A 22,792-nucleotide genomic window follows, 5' to 3' on the forward strand; every position below is an offset into this window, starting at 1 on the left:
GTGTGTGTATATAGGCCTAATGTTTTAGTATTAGTTCCACACATTGTTTTAGTCAAGACAGTATTTTGTCACTGGGATGTTCACAGAATCATAGAATCAGCCAGGTTGGAAGAGATCTCCAAGATCATCCAGTCCAAACTAGCACCCAGCCCTATCCAGTCAACTTAGACCACGGCGCCAAGTGCCTCATCCAGTCTTTTTGTGAACACCTCCAAGGACAGCGACTCCACCACCTCCCTGGGCAGCCCATTCCAGTGGCAAATCACTCTCTCTGGCAAGAACTTCCTTCTAACATCCAGCCTAGACCTCCCCCAGCACAACTTGGGACTGTGTCCCCTTGTTCTATTGCTGGTTGCCTGGCAGAAGAGACCAACCCCCACCTGGCTACAGCCTCTCTTCAGGTAGTTGTAGACAGCATTGAGTTCACCACTGAGCCTCTTCAGGCTAAACAACCCCAGCTCCCTCAGCCTCTCCTCATAGGGCTTGTGTTCCAGGCCTTTTGCCAGCTTCATCCCTTTTCAACACTGAGGTAAACACTCAAAGCATTTATTTAAAAAACAAAATCAAACAAGCACAGCAACAACAACAACAACAACAATTACATAAACAAACAAACAAAATGGAACCAAAGCCCACAACCCCACCACAAACCCCACACCTGTCATGACTACAGGGGCTTAAAGGGCAGTCACTGTCTTTGCTAATGGCTGTAGATGGTCAGCCCGTGAAAGCAGGCGCTTTGTGGACAAGCCTCATGATCAGTCCATGCTAACCTTATTGGACAGAACTGGCCATAGGTAATGGTTATAAATTTCTCCTTCACATGGTCTGGAAATGGTTGGTTTGTTGTCCGTTGCCCAGTGCAGTCTGGCACAGCCATTCTAAACTCCCTAGACAGCGCTTCATCTTTGGAGGGTAACAGATGTTTCACACAGCAGATTCATTGAGGAGCATGACTGCTGGCAACTTCCTGATCACCCACAAGTTAACCCAATGTGCTTCTTCTCTTGTATGTTTTGGTAGACTCATAACATACAGAAACTGGGATCTGAAGTTAAATTTGGAAACCACTTCAGGTTCTTAATTTGTGAAGAGTAAGACCTTTAGTTTGGCTTCCTAGTTTCTAGTTTAGGATAGACATAGGCTGGACCAGTCAAGTTCACAAGGTACATTTGTTTTCTACAAGAATACAAATTTCAAAGTGAATTCATCTCTGCAAGCTTGTAAAGTGGTTGCCTGGGGTGCCTTCTTCACGCACTTCCCTTGTCATGCTGTGGTGGTGAGTAGTTACGGTAAGAGAGCCCTGACAGGTCTCAACATGATGTTGGTGCTTGCTTTGCTCTTTACTTTCAAGTTCAGCTTTATGCACAAGACATGCATCCAAAACTCTGGCTTCTTGTATGTTAACAAGGCTGGGGAGATGCAGTTAACTTCCCTCATCTGAAAAAAGAACTCCATCCATGATCTTTTAGCTTGACTGCACCTGTGTGTGACATCCCTGGTTTTGATGCAGTGAGGAAAAAACAAGTGCCTAATGCTCTTTAATGAGAAAGCTGACCAAGGTGTGCCTGTGGTTTTATTAAATGTGCCATACAGAAAGGATAAAAGGGACCATAGAGGAGGAGAATTTTGCTGGAATCATGGTCCAGTTGTTAGGCCAGTGGGGCATGCTGTATTTTCCATTTCTCTCATTGCCAGTAGGCACATGAGTAATCGTGTGGCAAGGGAAAGAAAGGAAGGCACTGAAAAGAGTGCAAGGGGGGAATGTGTCAGGGTTCAATGAATGCCAAGCTCCGGTCCAGGTGGTTGTTGCAAGCAAAGTGTCCATGTGTCCCTTATCATTTAGAGTTGCTAACACTTGCTCAAGGTGCCAGAAAATCAAAACAGATGCTGACACGTAGCGGGCACAAAATGGGGCTGCAGCGGCACAGATGGGAGGTTGGGTTTCACGCTTGGGTGTTTGCTAGCATGGCACGAGGGAGATTGGTTTCAGAGAGGCCGACTGGGCTGCTCTCCAAAGGAGGCGTTCCACGTGGTTTCACATCAAACAATTGCTGGAGTGACACATTTGTTGTTTCCACTCGTGTGTAGTGCAGCAATGTGCTGGAGCGTTCATTGAGGATTTATTGATCGGGCTGCTTTACTAATGTGCTTTAAGCTGCAGCATTACAGATGCTGGGTGGCGCATTACCGTGTGTCACTGCCTCGGAGAGGCACACAGCAGCCATCCGTCCTGATCAGTTACTGTCACATACTTTCCCCCAGGCCCAGAAAATAGCTGCTAGTCTGAAGGAGTAGGTATGTGCCACCAGAATGAAGCTTAGCACAAAACAGATCATTTATTCGCCTGTCTGTGAATTGTTAGCCACAGGAGAAGAGCAATGTGGTAGTGTGTCAGTGAAGTACAAGAAATCAATGTGAGGCTTCTCTTCTGGGTGTTTCCATAGTAAATTTGGTATTTGAGCCATGTTCAGTAAAGCTTTGCCAGGAGCAGGAAGCCTTGCCAGCTTCTTTCATGATCCGAGAAGTTCTTTATATGGCAGTGCAAGAAATTCCTGACTGTAACATTGACTTATGGCTTGGAGATGAAAGAAATACACCACAAGAAACCAGGAAAGCTGCTACAAAATAAGACAAGAGGGCTGTAATTTTTCTGTTATTTAATTACATTGGTAACAGGATAGATCTGAGTCTCAACACACACATGGACTCTGTGTTACTAGCCACTGTACAAAGAACAGGCAGATGATAGCTGCCTCAACCAGCAACACTATTTGGAAACTTGTTCCTGGTGACGTTTTCTAATGGCAAATGGAATTTCCACAGAATTAATTGCATGGGATGAATTCTGAATTAATATTCAGAAAAAATCCAAAATTATGCCAAAAAAGAATCAGTTCTTCTGATGGGAAAATCCCCCCCAAACGTCTGGCTTGGTTATGCATGATTCAATTGATCATGTTTTGTTTTACTGAATCTAGCTCAACTTCCTTTGTTTTGAGTCAGTTCAACAAGTGGTTAAGATGCTTCTGTTAATGCAGCAAGCACCTCCTAGCAGTTACGCTTCAGCCTCACGTTCTTTCCCTTGGGCTGTTTTCGAAATACAGCACCTGTATCACTTGCTCAGACTTGTTGAACCCGTTGCAAGATTCAGTTGTTCTGCAGAGCCGTCAGAAGATGGTGTGGTCAGGAACTACAGCTCCCGTGAGGCAGTGTGCAGGAGGAGAAGACAGCTTCGTGTTGACACAGCAGGCAACAGAGCGCTGCAGGTTTTTTGAACACATCAAAAAGAAGTGTTGAAAGTGTTTGATTTGACAGTGTGGAAACAAAACAGTTTGTTTTGGTCCATTAGACAAATATTAAAAGGTGTTAACGTTTAAGACCCAGGATAAAACAACTGTTGAAATACCAGAACCTTCTGTAGAGTGGAAATTCTACACTTTTTCTGTGTTCTTTGGTTTGCTGCATTCTCAAAGTTGCCTCAAGAGTTATGTTAGTCTCTTTTGCATGCTTTAAGCATACATCTTTGTAAAGTCACTGGGTAGTCACCTAGTTATTTATTTCAAGATACTTTGTATGTTTCTTCCCTGAATTTTTCCATCTTCTTTTTTTTTTAAGTTCAGTGAACTTACAGGTTTGCATAGAGCTTGCATCAGAAATTACACCCAACCAATAGTGATGTTCTGGAGACATTTAGCCTGAAGAAAGGACTCTGCTAGAATTTGATTCAGATGAAGGAGGACTCCCTAATTTCTGTGCTGCAGGGTTTCATCATGATATATTATTGGACATTTGCCTTAATTCTGTTGGATCCACTACCTGAGGTTGTGTAGGTGCTGGCTTTTGGCTTGGCCTAATCTCTAAGTAAGTCTGTACTGCATAGAAAGGGGAGTACAATTTATTTGTGTTTTGTATGTAAGGGCCATTCTAATTCTCTGAGTGTGTCAACTCTCTTTAGTGAAGAGAGAATAATATGTCTTTAAGACATGGAGCAGAGATTAACTATTTCTTATATAAATACCTGGAGATTTGAAAGATTTCTGCAGTATTTGAGTGATAACACTGCTGTGATCAAACAGCTGTGGTTTTGTGTTTAAACAATCCCCTTTCCTTGTGATCTTGTGCGATGGGTGTGACAGTGAAAAGAGGGATTTGATGGTAAAATCCATCTCTGAAGGGAGGCCTGTCTTCTAAGGCAAGGCCTTGTGAGCAGAGCAAGTAGGGGCAGTGATTAGAATCTGCCCACACTTCTTTGATGGGGAGAGGGGTAGTGTTACAGGAGAGGGGCACACACAAATCAGTGCTGTGGCAGATGAGGGAAACCTCACCCTTTCCATCAGCCAAGAAGACAAATATTTAATTTGTCTCCTGAGAAGTGATTCTTTTTTTTTTTCCATTATTGTGAAAGCAACACAGCTTCTAAATTCTCTTTTGATGTGAGAAGCCCTTTATAATTGGGGGTTTTAGTTTAACAGACTTCCTTTGCCTTCATTACAAAGAACACTGGCTTTAAAAGCACCTTTGACAGCTCTGCTACTTCATAGATACCAGTTCTCTGCAGTGGATGGAGCAACTGCTTTTCTTGTCTGTATCTTCTGAGTGGCAACATGTAGATCCAGCACCCCTGCGCACCACAGGCTTTCCTCTTCTCTGCCTCTGGGGCTAGAGTGTGGACATGGAGGCATGAGGAGTGGGCGTGCTTAGTCATGGCTGAGAGGTTGCATCCTGCCCTGCATAGCACCCTTCATGAGGCGTCAGCCTGTCTGACGCTCGTGATGACTCCCATCCAACTGGGAGAAGCCAAGCCAAGGTGATAGTCCTGGCATGACCAACAAACAGCATCTGCCAGACCTGGCCGTAGCTGCATATTGGAAAAGCAGAGCCTGCTCTGCGTGGGGAATGGCACTGGTTCAGCAGATGAGGGCCAGCATTTGGCTTGGCCCCATCACCCCTGACCTTTGTGGCAAGTGGGAGGACAGGCCAGCATTTGCCTTGGCTGGTCTAATCAAGGTTTATTTCTCATGAATATAAACCCTGACTGTTTCCTTTCCACAGCTCCCAGTGTGCATTGGTAGGGTACACTGTATGGAATGGCTGGCAGGATCTGACCCCCATGGCAGCTAGTGGTGTCATATCTTGTTGCTCTTGTCACCAGTGTTCTTGAAAAAGCTTTAGGGCAGTGGCTTGTGTGCTTGCTTTTTCCCCCCTTTTCTCCAGCAAAGTCTTATTTGGTTTACAAATGAAATGTGAAAATACTTTCTGAGCACCTGTACTAAGGAGAAATGGTTTTGTTTCTGTCAAATGAGATGTTTTTTCCTACATATACACACCTAACTCTATCTATGTGTGGCACTAAAAAGTTAGTACTGAGCCAGACATATTCCGCCACCTTGTATTTGCCCTCTATATCAAGGGCAACTACCTCACTGGTAATTGGACTTCCTTCATCAGTGTGGGGCAGTACTCAAGGGAGAAGATTCCCTTTCACACTCTTTATTTTCAAAAGAATTTTATTAAGATACTTTCTCAAACTAAACAAGGTCTTGCTGAGGCAATGGTGCCGTTCTAAAGTATGTGTGTAGGTGCTGTGTAGTAAAACTCCAAGGCTACTTGGAACTGCATTCTAGAGAGAGACTGGCTAGCCTATGTTGCTTTGGTTGGAAGATGCTGGAGCAGAAAGGTCAACATTTGACTGGACTGACAACTGGAGCACTAAATCTGAACTCCTGTAAAATACTTACTTTGATTTAACATTTGGCCCACTCAGTAGGACCTCTTTGGCCCAGATTGAAATCTATATCAGTAAACCTTATATATGTTTAAGTGGCAGATTTCCCCCCCTCACTCCTGAAAGACAAAGGTCATAAGGGACATTTTTCTTGTGATCATAATCCAGATCCTGATCCTATTTCCACAGCTGAATGTCTGGAATAACATAATGTATTTAATAGATGTGCTTCAGATCTCTGGCCATGTGAATGATACCATGAAGGTCTCTCCCATCCCATTTAGCACAGACTGTAGTGACTCACCAAGTTGAATTACAGACTCATGAAGGAAAATGTGCTTTCAGAACTGCTTGTGCAAACACACTGGTTCAGCAGGGCAGATACAGCTTGCTGCCATTTATTGTCAGTGTTTAATTAGTTAAAACCAAGGATAAAAGCTATTGCCTGAACATCACCCAGTAAAGAAACTGTATCGCTCAGTGGAAGGCACTTGGAATCCTTGGGGGAACTGCAGTGACAAATATGCATACACACACATTTGCCTGTCCTGATACAGCAGATCTCCCAGGCTTTCATCTAACTTCTGCTCTGGAAAATACCTCTGGACATGCAAGGGAAAGCCTACATCCAGTGAAGCCTGAAGTCACTTCATTTGCCCCCTGTAGTTCATGTTTAGCTGTGTTGTCACCTCGTAGTTAGAGATGCACTGAGTCACTTACAAGCTGCTGGTAGTTAACAGGAATTTCACTGAGAACCATTTAGCAGGAGGGTGACCTTGTGAATGAAATAGTTTGTTAGACACTTACTGCACACTAAAGAGTGCTGCAGCACTCTTCACTCAGTCACTGTTCTAAGCAGCCAACAGGGTGTACCTCTCAGATGTTGTCCATAATTTTTTATTAGCATTTTGGGACAAGAGTGTTGCCCTGCAATGGCACTTTAATGGTGAAATGTTAATGTATCACTCTAAACCTGAAGACAACAAGGATAGAAGAGTACAAGACAATTACTGGCTGACCTCCACAGAATCTCATAGACCATAAGCACTTTGGAATGCTCAAAGCTCTCCCGCCACAGGTACATTTCCATATGAGAAATCTTGGCACATTGAATCCTTGTGGCCAGAAGATAGATGGAGACATGGAGAGTTCGGCACGCTGCTTACCAGGCTGTGCTAAGGGGCAGAGAGAGACTCAGACCTGTCAGAGCTGCTCCAGTTCTACCTGGTTAGAGTATATAAGTGGTCTTTAAAAAAACCCAACACACAAGCAAGTGATCTGCTTTTGGTGTTTCCTTCTAGGAAATGCATACCCCAGGGTTGTTCTTTCATTTTCACTATTCTGCAAGCCACTATTCTGCACTATTCTAGAAGTCAATTACCTGCATCACTTTTATCCTGGTCTCTGAGGCCCAGCTCCTGGTACATTTTGACTTGGATCTGCTGGTGCTAGTGCAGCTGCACTGATTCACAACAGCAGCACAATCCAGTTACTTTTTCCCATAACACATTCACAAAACATTTCTATCTGCTTTCTCCAGCACTGGCAGGGTGGAGGCCAGACAGGCAGATTAGATCTCTGTGAAGCCTGGACAGTTCCTGTTTCAAGAATGCCTAAATTTTGATGTCCCTCAGTACAAGTTTTTCTCTACTCTCAAGTCCATAATCTTAAGCAAAGCTCTTCAGACAGACAGTAGCAATGTCTAATCTGCTGCACCACCATCTGCTGCTTTGGTTCAATGCCGAGTGAGTCTAGGGGCCCAGCTATAATATGTCCTTGCTGGTACTTAACATTTGCTAGGAGGACCAGTTTACTGTTTTGCATTTTCCACTCTGTTTCTTCGCCTTCTTGGCTCCATTCTTTTGTCTTGTTTTTGCATTATTGGGCATGGTGTCTGGTTTCTAGTAGAGTATTAGTAATGTAGGAAAAATGACTATAATTGCAGAAATACCACACAAAGGACTCGTATGTCGCTTTCATTGCTTAATCCGCTTGCTGGGAATAATTGAATGGGATTCCTTTTGTTTTGTAGCTGCTTGATTTGCTGGCTAGAAATCCCTTCCTCTCATGCCTGACCCTGCAAGTACTGATGGGCAGACAATCTTGAGAGAAATGAGAAATGAATCCAGCCCTTTGAAACTAAGCCTGCTCTGGAGTTAGAAATGCATGGCTGAAGGTACTTATACCTGTCACTTCTCATGTCCTAGGAGCTTTGCAGGCGTAGCAAGGATTCATTTAGTCTGTGGTGTGAACTCTGCTGCAAGTAGGTGATGATAAGATCCATGCTACTTTTGCAAAAGCCTGGAGAGACCCAGATATCAGAGGGGGCTCTGATGCTAGCACAGGAAGAGCCTCTCCTGAGAGAGCCATAACTCAGTGGTGTAGTATTGGAAAATCACCTTAGTGTGGATCTCCTCTGTCAAAAATGCATTTTCCTGATTCTGTGTAGCTGTTCAGTTTAAATGTTTTTGGTCATCACCCATGTTTTAGATGAAAATGGTGATTGGAGATGGGATTAAAGCCACACAGCTCCTGTTTGCTTTAGTGGATTTCAGTTCCTGTCTCTGTAGTACTCAACAATGTGAGATTGCTTTGGAAAGCTCCGATTGTATCTTTGCTCCTACTTGTCGTGTCCTTAACTGCTTCTGCATTTTTTGAATCTCTTCAGAACACAGGCAGAAGTAGAGAGATAGGAAAGCAGAGAAGGAGCAAGAGCTGCTGGGAATCCTGCAGGGAAAAATGAGTCTGGGAGTTCCCAGACAGGCTCTGTGGGCAGGTGACTTACCCAAAACTTTAGTATCTACAGAAGAGCCTGTTAGGAACTGCAGTTCCTGTTGTGGTGATGTTCAGTAATAGAAAAGGCAATGCTGCATCTGTGATTCCCAAGAGACATGCTTCAGGTCTTAATCTGCTTATTGGTGTAACCTTCTCTGTTGTGAACATTGGCCTTAATTAACAGCTGCTCATTTAATCCATGCAGATGTTTTCCCCCTTTTTAAAATGAAATAACTGGATATGAAGCCTACTGAGACAAGGATTCAGACTCCAGTATTTCCTTATAATAGGATCATGAGAGAAACCTGTGTCCCAAAGCTCTGTGCTGGGATAGATTTGAGAGTTCTTCTACCTTCCCTTCTAGTCAAATTCAGTAATGAAACACTGTCTTGCAAACAAGGTAAAGCCTGCCTTTTCCCTTAGTCCAGGTACAGAAAATAAGTAGCATCTATCTCTGCAGGAAGGCCAGAAAGGCATTTTATCTGCTGTGTACCTCTCTCTGTTAACTATGACTGCATATTGATGTGAATGATGCTGTTACAAAGGGACTGGTGCAGTCTCGTTTGCTAGGAGCAGAAGGTTGTTTTGTCACACGAACTGCATCGTTGAGATGATAGATGCTGCAAACAGCAAAAGGGTCCCTGCATCCAAAAGCATGCTGACCTATCAGGGAGGCTGTACAAAGCGCCACCAAAATGTTGACAGGATGAAGACTGGACCTTAAAGAAAGATATTTAAAGCTGTAAACCTTATCAACAGGAAGATTGAGAGGTGACAAAATTGTGGTGTGGAAGATGCAGGATATTAAACAGCATTGTTTTACTTTAACAAAAAAAAAAAAAGGCATCAGATGGTATGAAAGCTAAAAGGTGAGGCTGGACAAAAGCAAGGTAGAAACTAGCCAGGCAGTGGAGGTGAAACCCTGCTGGGACAAACTGCTGAGGGAAAGGATGGGTTTTCTGTCTTTTGATGCCTTTAGCTAATTTCTGGAAGCTTTCTTGGAAAAGGTTTTTGCCAAATACAGCAGCACTGACTAGTTGGAGGTTCACATTAGATGTTCATACAGTCCCTACTTGTTTTAAAGGCTGTGTGAGACAGAAGACATTGCTCTGGAGTGAGGCTTGGCAAACTGGGCACACATCCAGCTCTGGTATAGGTATATTATACAGAAATCAAGTTTGAATGTTCACCTAAAAAATCATCCAAGATCATATGGTATTTGGAAGGCTAAACAGTCAAACAAATGGCCTGTTTTCATTGTTGTTTTGCAGAAGTGAGAAATGCAAAGGCTTCTCCTTGAAATAAGGATGCATAATTTGGATTATTGTACGGATAAATGAAATTGTGATGCCCAGCTATTTGATATGCCGTGAGATAGCGTATCTTGCTTTTCCTGTGTGGAACTGACAATATCTGAGCTCATCTGAGGCTCTGCGAGTTAATAAATAGCAAAAGTCATTTTGGAGGCAAGCTGACAACTCCTCCCTGAAGTGAGCTGTTGCACGGGACTCGGCACAGGCGGTGGCAGCTTCGCTGTGTAGCCATGCGGCATTCCTGGCAGTGATGGATGTGTGTGGAGAGAAAGCGGGCAGGAGGTGATTGTTCCACTGACAGAAGATACAGACAGATGCACAGAAGCACTCTGGAACAAAAATGGGGCTCCATCTACTGAAACAACAGATGCTGCCTTGTGAAAGTATTTCTTCCATTATAGCTCCAATGTCATCTCCCACTTATCTCTTAGAAGTGCAGAAGGAGCTCATTTCAAGGGTACCTATTCTTGCCAGTGGCATTCCTCCTGCCTTGCAGCCTCAAAAAAAAGGAATGGGTTTTTAACAGGCCTCGTGGTGGGGGGACCATTTGTCTGCGATTAGGCCCAAGAAAGGAAAGAAACTTTTGTGTGAGAGAAAGGGAAGCTTGTAGCTCATTAAGCGGTGCAGGGATTAGCCTTGTCGAGGGGCTGTGTTCTGAGAAAGTGCCGGAGAGGGCCTGGGGAGGGCAGCTCTCTCTGTAAGAACTTTCTTCCTTTTCTCTTCTATTCTGCAGGTCTTTAATGGCTTCCCTGTGGTGGGGCACAGTGTAAGTAGGGGATCCTGGTCTTATTAGCGAGCTTTTGGGCCCCCACATCCCTCCTGCCCAGCATCTCTTTATCATTCTGCCAGTTCATTATGGGCCCTGGCCAAGACTTTTTCGGCCTGGGACTAAACTAAAGAGAGAGAAAGAAAAGGGAGTGGGGGGAGGGAAGAGGATGCAAAGCAATTAATTTGGAAGCATTCAGGCCTGAAAATGTAGGCCACTCCAGAAGAAATAGTCCCCCCAAAGAAAAGGGAAAATACAAACCTTTAACAATGTTTTCTTTCAAGGGTTTGGCTACTGTTGCATAAAACTCTCCAGAGCTTTGATTTCTTTCCAGTTCTAATTTGCCCTCACCAAGGAGTTTCTGCATAGAAATGTTTCCCCTTCATTATGAGCTGTCAGGCTTCCCCTCGATTCCCAAATGCTTCTGCTGTGGAGGCAGAGAGGCTTTCTTTTTGGGTTGTTTTGTTTTGGGTTTCTTTCAGGCATCAGGTATTGGCATTGGGGCCAATATGTGAAGTCTGTGTTCAGGTGAGCTCCCTCTGTCTTTGCTAGGAGCCTCTCTTGAGTGCTGGCCACTATAACAGGCCAGTCAAGGCTCCAGGCTTTGCCTCCTGCTGTTCCTGTGGAACATTCCTTTTGCAAACCAAAATACTTCTTGTTCTTTCAGAGGAGTACAATCAAAAGCAGAATTGCTGCAGGTTTAGCTGTCTGCTGCGCTTGCTCTTATGCCTGAAAATTCTGGAAAAGATACTGTGGCATACCTTTGGTTCTAGACATCAATTCTGGAGTGCCAACCCCCCCTTCCAGGTGTCTGATCTTGCCGTGCATTCCTCATCTGGACTGAGAGCATGCAAATAAGGGTGTTGCTGTGAGGCTGGTGGCAAAAGAGTTATTCTGGAGCCAGCTCTAAACAGAGATGCTTTCTGAGCTATTTCCTCTGGAGCAGTGGGAGTTTTGGTGGGCCAGAAGGTCCGGTCTCACCACCTCACCACGCCAGCCTGCATACATAAAGGCATCCTAATCATTCAGCCTGATGAAAGAGCCACAAATGAGTAATACAAAAACCACCTCCGACTAGGAGCAAAAATCTCAAGTTTCAAGTTCCAGTTGTTGGCTTTCACCTGTGTGTGCTCTGGTGATTTCCTGGGCAGCAGTGTGCAGGGCTTTGTGGGTGAGGGGACACGCAGCTGGCCACTGGGCAGTTTAGGCATTCTGCAAAAGTATTTGGCTATAGCTGGAGGTGGGTTAAAGATGAGGGAGTCTGTCTGAGATGAGGCCATCTGCACCTCCCGAAAAACCAGCCATGTGTTTCTCTGGGCTTGCATTTCTGTGCTAACTGCATTCGCCACATCATTGGCATACTCAGCATATGCTGCCTTTCCACTCGAGATGAGCCACAGCTGAACAACTCATCTAGATGTCAGTTTGGCTGCAGAAATCTGAGCTCCTTTTCTGCTCTCTTGTCTCCTGCTTTTCGGTGCGAGTGTGTTTGCCATAACGTGCTTGGCTTCTGCAAAATGCATCTGCCTATTTGCCCATGGTCTTGCATGGAGAAGGGGAACAGCGTCCACAAAGCAGTGCAGAAGCTCTCTGGGAGAATCACAGAATCAGGCAGGGCCGGAAGGCACCACAAGGATCATCTAGTTCCAACTCCCTTGCTATGGGCAGAGACACCTCACACTAGATCAGACTACCTGCAGCCTCATCCAGCCTGGCCTTAAACACCTCCAGAAATGGTGTTTTGACCTTCTCCCTGGGTAACCAGTTCCAGGGTCTTACCAGCCTCATGCTGAAGAACTTCTCCCTAACATCCAGTCTGAATCTACCCATTTCTAGCTTTGGTCCATTCCCCCCAGTCCTATCACTACCTGACATCCTAAAGAGTCCCTCCTCAGCTTTCTTGTAGCCTCATTAAGATACTGAAAGGTCACAGTAAGGTCACCTTGGAGCCTTCTCCTCTCCAGACTGAACAGCCCCAACTCCCTCAGTCTCTCCTTATAGGAGAGGTGCTCCAGCCCTGTGATCATCCTTGTGGCCCTTCACTGGGCATAACCCAGGTGTTTATTTTAGACAAGCCCCACATTAACATGATGCCATTTGATTGCTGGCAAATGTAAAGGTGTCAAATTGTGGTGGGATGCAGACACAGGGCAGGGAAGAGCATCCACACTGCATTAGCATGGCTTAAATCTATGGAATGGGATGAATCTGCAGTGATCACAAGACCCTTAGATTACTAATGGGAGAAAGCCTGGAAAGGTTGGGACATCAGCCACATGGCAGTCATCTTGTTCTGTCAAGCTCAAGCAGCTTTAAGTCACACCTGGAAGGCTGCATATAAACTCAGTTGCCTTAAGAGACTGAGATAACTGATTTTGGTACCTCATGTTGCCTTCTGTGCTCTGCCAGGGCTTCTCCTGGCCCTCTCAGAACACTCCTGTGGCCCTGCATCTTTCAGAAATGACCTTTGCCATGCTACGAAGGGCAGCAACAATGATTTTCTTTGTTGTGACCTGTGGTTAGAGATGGGTGCCAAATCCTTGAGCATTTGTTTAGCAGTGGAGCTACCTGTTTCTATCAGAGGGCAAGATGTAGACACAAACCAAATACATTATCAGGAATGCTGTCTCCACTGCTTCTCTTTATTTCCCTGTTCACTTCCTTTTTGCCAAGGTTAATTCAGAGCTCTTGTGGGCTCCTACTAGAATGATAGGAGTTTGCTTCCCTACATTTTCCAAACTGTTTTCCAGAGAGCACTGCCAGTATGAGGCACCATAAACACCAGCATGAGGCTCATACTGGAAGTCAGAGCTGCTGCTTGCCAGTATCTTACCGCAGGGTGAGCCATAAAAGAAGGGGTGGTGGGTAAATTGAGAATAAAATTGTGGTTGGTAGATCTCCAGGCAGCATCTGCTTTTCCCATCAGTGCGAAGGCAGAGCAGTTACCCTTTTTATTTTTAGCCATTTTATTTGCAAACATGTGATGTTCCACTGAATAAGAGGTGGTCAGTGAAATGGATGTTTTGGCAAGTTGCTTTTCTCCTGATATCTGGTCTTGATGGAGTGAAGCTGAGCTGTGCCCTGAACCAGAGCCCATATCCCCTCCTGGCCTGTCTCTCCTGTGTGGTTCTCGGGTGCATGTTTTGGTTCATAGCCCCTAGGGAGAGAAGTTGGGGTTTAATTATGGTTAATCAGCTGGACCAAAAAACTACTCAGGCTTTAGCACAGGACTCCTACTGCATTTTTTTCAGTGATTACAACACAGATCTTCCCATTTCTCTCCTTCCCACCCTTATGTGTATTCGTTGGTGCTTCTGGGTTTTCGGTCTGGTCCAAAAGCAAAACTGTGGAGTGGTAATAAATATCAAGGTTAATGCACCATAATGTCGAGTCAGGTGACTTGTAAAAATTCTTGAGTTAGTTTCTTTTAGTTCACACACATAAGGTTCAGAACTTTTTCCTGCAAGAGTTGTTATTGCAACATGCTCTTATTATGACAGCTTGTATTTTTAGGGATGTTGAGAATCTCTTTGGATACTATTTTTAGGTTGTCTGCTTAAGTATGTCAGAGCTTTATATTTTTGTTTAATTATTGCACACATAGTTTTATTCTAATGCTGTTTTTATTTCATGACATGGATTATTTTAAATTTTGTTTGGAGTCAAACTCAAATATATAAGCCATTTGTTTGCTGATGTATGTATCAGAAAAGCTTGGAAACAGGAATCTTGGGGTCAGAACTGAGTGTTTGTCAAGTGAATTTATATTCACCTAAGGCACAATTTACCCATGGTAGTGATTTGGGATCATTTCACATAGACCCTCAGAGTAAATTTTCAGGTGCCCTGGGTGAGTACATATTTGTCAGAGTTTTATACAAACCATAATGAAGCAGTTAAAAGGTTGAAGCTGGCTCTCTGAAGAGGGGACGTCCTTTGCTCCATCCTTTTTCTGATCATCTGCCCCATTCTGTTGTTCTGGATAAGTCTCCTCCATGCATCTGAGCTGCGGAATGACAGGTCAGGGCAAATCACCTTTTGATCACTTTTTGATCATTTACTACCTAGAAAATAACTTCTGTCATTATTTCAAATTACCCAGTTGCTCTTTTCCTGTTTTTTTCATCACTAAAAGTCTATATTTACAAGGTTGGTTGTCACACTTTAGAGGCCAGTGAAAGAAAACATCAGCATGCCTGTCATTTTACTAGGACTCCACATGGAGAAATGGAGTAGACATTTGTGTCCAAGTGAGAATGACAAGGGCTGAAATGCCTGGAAACACTCTAATATGTTAATGGTTCTTTTCCTGTCTTGGAAATGCTCATTCTCTACTGGAGAAGAGGAAGAAAATCAAAGGGAAGGGAAGGGAAGGGAAGGGAAGGGAAGGGAAGGGAAGGGAAGGGAAGGGAAGGGAAGGGAAGGGAAGGGAAGGGAAGGGAAGGGAAAGGTTATGAACACTGTGTAATTGAAAAAAACATCCCTAGTTGTAGATCTCAGAGCAGAAATCAACCATGGCAGCTGCTCCTGGAAGGTTTTTTGTCAGTGCTGTTATGCAGAATTCTGGAAAATGCCATTTTTCCCTGGTAGGCTGCTATCAGAACCAGTTGTGTGCTTTGCCTAAAGTCTGTTGCTTCCATTGTTTTTGAACTTTACACCAGACATAGTCTATCACAAAAAATAATCACTTGTCTTGTGACCAAATAAACCATTCCCTTTCTTTCTTTTTTTTTTTTTTTTGAGGCACCTCATTATCAGCTTTGGAAGGAAGTTGAATTTATAAAAAGATAAGTCATGTAAATAAGCCAGAAGAAAACTAATGAAAGTCCTTTGTCTTCTTTGGCAAGCACAGCTCCATTAAACTGTGATTCTCCTTTGAAGCTTCAATTACCTGCCTTACCAGAGCTGGAAGAGTGGAGAAATGGCTGATACTTCTGAACAACGTGCATGTGTGCATGTAAAGGGAAATTATTCCCCTTTTTTTTTGCAGGGGGGGAGGTCTGAGCACATTTACAGACCGCAGTGTTATTGTTTTGGCCAGGTGCTTAAAATCACAGGATGAAATTTGTCCCTGATGTGTCTCCACCACAATCAAGTGGAGGAACAAGAGCAGATAAACACTGTCTCTTGAATAACTCCACTGCAGCAGCACCAGAGGTGCATGGGCTCTGTTGCCTTCCTCACATGGGTACGGGTGTGTGTTGGTGCAACTCACACTTGCACTCACTTGTGTCTGTGTGTGTTTGGGGCTCCAGGTGCTGCTTGTGTTGTGTGCACATTGGAAATGCTTCACATTGCTCCCATACTGGCACTCCCTAGGCTATATTGCACAGGGGCATTTTGTGTTCTTTGCCATCATGTTTGTGTCAGTTCCTCCCATTTCAAGGTAAACATCCAATGTCTCTTGCTGGTTTTTGGGTATGCCTCCAGCACTATCTTCAGTATAATGGGGTGATGACAGGTACAACTAGACTAGATATCATGGAGAGCAACCCTCAGCTAGCCATGGTGGTATGAAAATCTGTGTCTGATCATACTGTTAAGCAGAGTAAATCAGAATAATTGGGGAATCCTGAGCATTTGAGTAAAATTACCCCTGCTGCACTCTGTGCTGCTGCAACTAAATTGCTGCTGCCTGCAGAGCTTCCTCTAAACTCAAACAGACTCCAAGAATTGCCACAGAGAGGCATGAGACTTGCAAGACTGCACGAGCCGTCTGTCCTTCCCAAGTGGCAGAGCCACACACTTTCTTACTCTTCAGCTGATGCCCCAGTGAGCTGCATTCATGCAGCTTGCCATGGATTTCCTACAAATGTTTTGTAATCCTTCTAAGAAACCCCCATCATTCCGAGTTGTATAAACAAAAATGAGGGCTAAAAACCTGGATTTGCTGTTCTCTGCTGGAATGCTGCTCCGGTGTAACCGAGAGGAGAATTTGACCTGCTGTATCCGTTTTTGCAGAGTTCAAATCATAATTCCAGGCCAGATTCTAATCTGTGCCTCTCACTCATATTTCACTGGAGCTCTCAAAAGAATACACGTGCTGTGGCCTGAAGGGCAGTGCTGCAGGCAGGGAGTGACTGTTATCTGGCATGAAGGGTCTTCTGGAAAGAAAGAAATAAAAATAGCGATCAAATTGCTGAAGTGAACAACTGATGGGCACTTTAAGTCTTTAATTTGTTTTCCTTTGCTTGGAAAAGCAGACCACGTTTGTCTTTAGAACAGAAGGTGGTTATTGATAGTGCTACTTAAGTGAGCAAAATAAAATGCTTGCAATGACAGTTATCAGAGGTTAGGTCCCTGGAGATAAAAAGCTTTTGTGTGCATGTGCACTCCAAACCAAATCTTTCTGTGGGTCTCCATAAAGTACACAACAATGTGCTTCCCTTCTGAACTTTTTTGGGATGTGGTATGGAAAGACTGTAGCAGTCTTCATGAAGTCAAATCCCAGATGGGTATTGGTTTCAAAGGGAACGATGACTAGCCAGTATGTTAAATATTTTAATTCAGTAAAGCCTCCTGTTCTCCTTGATGTTTGCTAAAGTTACGTTCAGCAGCTGTAGAAGAGAATGTGCACAAGAAACTGAAGGAGAATCCTGTGTCCTCTCCTCTTGCCTAACCAATAAATTTTAGCACTGAGTAGGCAGGCACAAGCCCTTCTCACCTTGGCCCATGGGGTTGGGAGATGCGTAGCGAGGGGTTTAGATGGAAGCGGAGCCATGAGCAGCAGGACCAGGTTCTGATGGTCCTCTGAAATGTCATTTTAAAGACTATTAACATAGTGAGGGCTTTTGAAGGCTACTGAACCGTTTGTAGGATAATCCTCCTGCTTGTCTCCTGGAGCACTCTGCATGTTGCACTAAAGGACACTTGTGTGAATGGAGCCCACCATGCCCATAGCTCTGGAGGGTGAAATTGCAATAGGTGCCTTAATGGCATACAGCTGCAGTTAATGACTGGTTGTGCTCTCAGGCTGATGCAGGCAGTTGGGTCTCACCTGCCTCATTTTTGGGTAGGTTTGCATTTTCCTGGCTCTAGGGACTCTGTGCAGAGCTTCTTCAGAAATAAGAAGTTATTAATAGTAGAGGCAAGGGGTTTGGGGGTGAAGGTTTGTCTTGAACTTCTGCACATTGCCAATACTTTCCTGGTATTAGAAAATAATTGTTTCTGCAATATTGGTTGTTGGCAAACAAATTTTGGAGAAAGGGACTGCTGTTGCAGTCAGCCTTTCCTCCAGAGCAAATGCACTGACTTCTGGTTTCTTTTGCTTTCTTCTGGTGTTTTGGACTTCAGTAGAATTTGTCTACTCTTACCTTGCTTGAACTGTGAATCAGTGCTTAGACCTGTTAGATTATCACTGATGTCCCACTTCTCTCTGAGTGCTGGACTTGGCTCTGGGCTGTCCTGCTTAGCTAGACTGCAGTGAAGGAGGCAGGTGACTGCTGCTCATGCTGAATATCAAACAGTTGAGGCATAAAGTAAAAGAGACCAATTTTCTGTCCTGCCATTTGGGAGTCTGGTTTACCTGCTGGAAACATTCTCAGCTGAGACTTTGCACTACAGGTGTCTGCTTGTATGTTCTGTAAGTTATGAGGCATTTAGCTGATTTTCTAAGAGCATCTCCTTTGCTTTTCTGAAGGTGAAACTCAGCTGTGTCATCGGGCACTATACTGTGACAGGTTAAATCAGTTTCTTCTTAACAAGAGTTTTTTTTCAGCATTTGATCAGGCTATTTCTTTTCATTGTCATTTATTGCCAGTTATGTTTTCCTTGCTTAGCAGCAGTAATGTAAGACATAAAAGCCAGCTTTCCCCTCCCTCTGGGGCTATGCTTGTCAACTGTGTACACTCATAGCTGCTACCATTTGAATAACTGGCTCCTGCTCTTAGATCTTCAGGATATATGATTAAAAAAACCAACAGCTGAGCCCCATGGTGAAATGCAGTGAGCTGGAAAAGCCAATCCTTCAGCTTCCCTTCCACCTTAGGAGAATAGCAAAGGCAGAATGTACTACCCTGGTTATCTGGTCCTCTGCTTGTGTGGAGTCTAGACAATTGAATTCTCACCTCTATGAGACTAGTTGATGCCTTCTCAAACAGCATTTCCCTGATTCCCACTGGAACTTCACCTCCTTGTCTCTGTCTCAGGTTTGTCATCCTTTTATCAGGTGAATTGCCCCTGCTGGAGTGGCTTCACACTGTCCACCATTCCTGCAGGGGATGTTTGTTGCTGAAGGCAAAGCATTTGTCCAATTTTCTCAGCTCTGGCAGTCGGGAGCTTGTGCTTTCCATTCCTTTTTATGGAGTATTTCTGTGTATTCTGTTTTGTTTTTCTGTGGCATTGCTTCGATCTTGTGGATAGAGTCCATTGAGATGATGGAGAACATTTCAGCCCTTCAAGGAAATGGTCACTGGAGAACAGTTTTGAGTTGTTGGGTCTGTCAGTGTTGTTCACAGTAATGTCCTTCATCCATTGTACTCTGAAGCCAGTGAAACATTTTAATGGATTTTAATGTGCTTTGACCAAGACTGTGGTAGTTCTGTGAGGTTGCTCTTGTGCTGTAGGGGTTGCTAGAAGGAGTTTTCACTTAGCCTTTTCCCTAAAGGAATACCAGTGTTACTCTTAGTTATTACTAACTCTTTGTAGAAGGGTCCTGTTGCACAATTGACTGTGGACAGTTTAGCAACCCTTGCCCAAAGAATCAGTAATTGTAGGAAGAGCAGAAAAGGCAGAATCAATATTACTACAGGCAAACTCTTGAGACAGTAAGAGGTGCAAAGAACTTGCTTGCATTTACTCAGAGGCATTGGGCAGAGCTGAGACTGGGAAGCTCCTCTGTGCCTTATACCTATGCCTTTTTCTTCCACCAGTTGTTACTCCTGAGCACAACAGCTACTCCCATTTTAGAACAGTGGAAACTGTGTATGTATCTGGAAGTATTTCTCCGAGTCTGGCCTTTCCTGTAGGAATCAATTTGCCCATTGCTATGGAGCAGCCACAGAGAAGCTGCCTAACAGCACAAGTGGCACATTGTGTATGAGATTAGGACAGGAAATATGGGATTGCAAGTTGAAACTGCATGGTAAATTTAAGTGAGTTACACACACTTGACTAAAACAACATGCCTGTCTCTCTGCATCTCTGTCGGTACCAGAGAGGCACACAGTTTGGCTGTATTTATCCTCATGTTACTCCCAGTTGGTGGGAAACTCTTACTCCCCATTTCACAGATGAAGTCCTGGGCCATCAGCAGGGGAGGTCACCTTCCTGGTGGTGGTGAAGGACATAGAGCCTGGCAAGTGCCATGCTGTCTGCTCTACTTTTCCTCTTTGAAGGTGAGAAAGCGGAAAGGGGCTTGGATGGTTTTCAGATAACACCTCCCTGAAAGTCTCTTCTGTGAGCTGTCTCCTGCAGAAGAGTACTGTGGTGTTCAGCTAGGGAGATGGGCATGTCCTCCAGCTTTACTGGCTCCACAGTAGCTTTTTAACCTTAATAAATAAATAAATCACTAGCTAAAAGTATTTCTGCACTTTTTAATGCTTTTCCTTTTTTGAAAAGGTTAATGGAGGAAAAAAAATCTGCTATCAGAGGTCATTTTTTTTCTTTTGATAAGATTATCCCATTGTTTATGAAGCAGAAAACAACACAAATTTTCCATCAGGGAAGCAAAACCACAATTGCTGTAATGAATAATGGGTAATTAACCCTTCTTGTCTGGAGGAGATAACACCACTGTGCTACTTTCCCTGTGAAATGAAGTAGCAGCAGTATTAATCCAAGCCAAACATTGAAGCTTTACAATCAGCTGTATTATTATTGCAGTGGTAGTATTTTTATAGTCAGAACAGAAGGCTTTTGAAACTAAAGTGATATTTAATCTTCTTAAGACTGCTGGGCACCAGCTAACCACTCAGACTATAGAAAGGAGGTAGAATTAATGCCACACCTCGGTTTCTGGGTAGTTTCCAGTGCACTTTTAATGTGGAATATCTGGTCACTGGAGTAACATGTAGCTTAGAAATAAAACAGAAGCAATTTTCTGCTTCATTTCAGGCATAATCTTAAATTCTGCCAACTTCAGCCTGGCATCTCAGTGGAAAGGTTTCCCTGTGGGGCTTTGGGATTGAATATAATGTGATGGAGTCTGCTTTGCATCTCTGGGGTATTGACTGACAATGTGGTTGCATTAACTCTTGCTTGTGAAGAGGCAATATGGACCATCAACTTCTGGACAGTTTCTCTGGAGAGCCATCCTAACAGCAAGTCAGGCAGTTGACCTTGGCCAGGCTACCCTTAGGGATCAATGAACTTTATGTAAGCTGGGACAGTGTGGGCAGGTTGAATGCAGACAGTGGGAAGCCTGTTTGCTGAGCTGAACACAGTGGGTTATGCAGGAGGGCCAGCTCCCTGTTACCAGAAGGTCTTGTGAAAGAGACTTGTGCAGTTTGCAATGCTGACAAGTTATAACCTCAGTCAGAAGTCAAATGAAGGAAGATATATATGGAACCTAATGTAGTTTTCAAAGGGTATAATTTTTGAGTGCTCAGGGAGCAAAGCCAGCACAGTTCAAACCTATTTCCTGCTGTGTTATCTCAAAAGGGACTTGGCAAGTCACCTTGACTTGCCTGCCCCTACATGGGATTCCAAGGGAGCATGTGGCAGCAGTCAGCTGGGGCTCTTGCTTCTACAGGTTTCAGGGCATGCATGTAGCAGGGTCTCTAGTCCTCAGAAATCCATCAGGCAGCAGACCTTAGTCCAGGAGTTTACAGTGACTAATCTCTGCCCAGATGAGGCTGGTTTGGAAGTGCACAGGGATGTGTAATCAGACTGCTGTGCAACAGGCTAGCTGCTGTTGAGTGAGATCTTCGGCCAGGTTGTTACACATTGTGCTCACAGGAGAGAGTCCTGACTGCCTGGATTTTTGCCCTAGGGAAACCCCAGCCACAGATCACTCGTTTGGTTCATCTTTCTCAGGGGTCCTTTGTGCACCCTCAGAAGTGGTCAATCCACAGGCCACATCTTGAACCTCTGTCCTGTGTCACAGGGTTCATCCCAGGGGCTTCCTTATTCATGTGAAAACGCCATTTTTATTGAAAATGTTCCTTTCCTGGGTGCTTTGTCCTCCTTCCAGTGTATCCTCAGAGCAGCCTGCTGCCATGCTGCCGCCTTCGTTCCTGGCCAGCCTGCTGAAGGCTTCCCCTCCCCGCCGCGCTCGCGTGTCCCGGTGCAGGGCTTACCCCAGCCCCCCGTTGCGTAGGCCTCAGTACTGCTGCCAGATGATCCTCACCGTGTGTGCTGCGGGTGATTCTCTCAGCCTCTGGAATGAATTATTTCATTGCTGCCAGCTTGTCAGAGAAATCGGCTTGAAAGCTGAGCCAGAGAGCAGTCCTGGGAGCGACCAACTCAAAGTGGAAGCAAGGCATCACCGAGCAAAAGGGAGAGGGGAATGCTTAGCTGGGGAGTGTGAGCACTGTTTTATAAGGGGTCTTCAAAAGAACCAATTAGGCCTCAATAGGGAGCCAGGTCTTATATTTAAAGCTTGTAAATATCCAAATCACGATGTTCTAATTAAGAGTGGGATTTTCCCCCTAGGTTTGGTTTTTGAAGGGTATAGTTCTCTGTTTGACTGCTGTGCTTGTAAAGATTTGGCATGGTCTGGGACACTTCGCACTGCTTGGTTGCCTCACAAGGAATGTGCGTTCCCGCTCTTGCCCGCGCTTTAGCGTGTGTGCTGCCACTGCAAAGGCTGCCAGCCACAAAGAGCAAAACAATACGGCCACAAGCCCCCCTGCAGAGGAAGAAGAAAGGCACGAGTAAAACAATATGCCAGAGAAAATCATAGACCAGATAATTTATCTACCCCTGCTTATGTCTGGGCCACGATGGGACGCTTCACATCGTAAGAAAACAACTCTTGTTTTTTGCCTTTGTCTAGTGATTCCAGGCCATTGGTGTGTTACACTTCGATTGAATTCTAGTGGGCTGTTTGTTAAGAAAAGGCAGCAGAGGTGACCTGTGAACACCACAGAACCACTGCACGCGTGGTTCTGAAGCAGAAGGGCTTTTTCATGCGTTTCTCACGCGTTCAGCCATTCAGACTCCTGTGTCTCGAAAGAAAACACATCTCAGGTGTTACCTTAATCTGGTTGGTATGAGAGTGTGGCTTGCAAATTGCTGATTTTGGATATGGATGCCTGGTCCATTTAAATT

General features: G+C 44.5%; 1 protein-coding gene and 1 long non-coding RNA gene across 2 annotated transcripts in view; one reads left to right on the plus strand and one right to left on the minus strand.

Annotated features, from left to right (window-relative positions):
* FGFRL1 (fibroblast growth factor receptor like 1) overlaps positions 1 to 22,792 on the plus strand; it is a 150,026-nt gene that overhangs the window by 106,879 nt on the left and 20,355 nt on the right. The window lies entirely within an intron of this gene.
* LOC135179559 (uncharacterized) lies at positions 14,204 to 21,796 on the minus strand. Its single transcript, XR_010304041.1, has 3 exons — positions 18,649 to 21,796; positions 16,464 to 16,686; positions 14,204 to 14,588 (listed from the first exon to the last, which is right to left on the minus strand). It is a non-coding gene; the product is annotated as an uncharacterized LOC135179559 (long non-coding RNA).

The sequence above is a fragment of the Pogoniulus pusillus genome, chromosome 11 (assembly GCF_015220805.1).
Source record: "Pogoniulus pusillus isolate bPogPus1 chromosome 11, bPogPus1.pri, whole genome shotgun sequence".
NCBI lineage: Eukaryota > Metazoa > Chordata > Aves > Piciformes > Lybiidae > Pogoniulus > Pogoniulus pusillus.